This window comes from Dendrobium catenatum, unplaced genomic scaffold, assembly GCF_001605985.2.
Source record: "Dendrobium catenatum unplaced genomic scaffold, ASM160598v2 fragScaff_scaffold_1560, whole genome shotgun sequence".
NCBI classification, from domain to species: Eukaryota; Viridiplantae; Streptophyta; class Magnoliopsida; order Asparagales; family Orchidaceae; genus Dendrobium; species Dendrobium catenatum.
The window spans coordinates 563,033-563,304 of NW_021320022.1; positions in this window are offsets into that span (position 1 = coordinate 563,033).

The following is a 272-nucleotide window of genomic DNA, read 5'->3' on the forward strand; positions in this document are numbered from 1 at the left end:
AATCGAAGGCCGAAAAGATTGGGCACCTTTTAACAATATTTTTCAAGTGGAAGAGCATTTTTTCATACAATCATTATTCCAAATATTGATAATGCACTGAAATAAAACAACAATAGAAAGAGACGCAAGTATACAAAAATGCACATAAAAGTTAAGCGGCGCACGTTATCACCACGGAGAGCATTCACATTCACCGCACGGGCGGCGCACGTTAACTCGATTCTATCCTATTCTCCTCCACTCAAATAATAGCGTTACCCAAATATATGAAA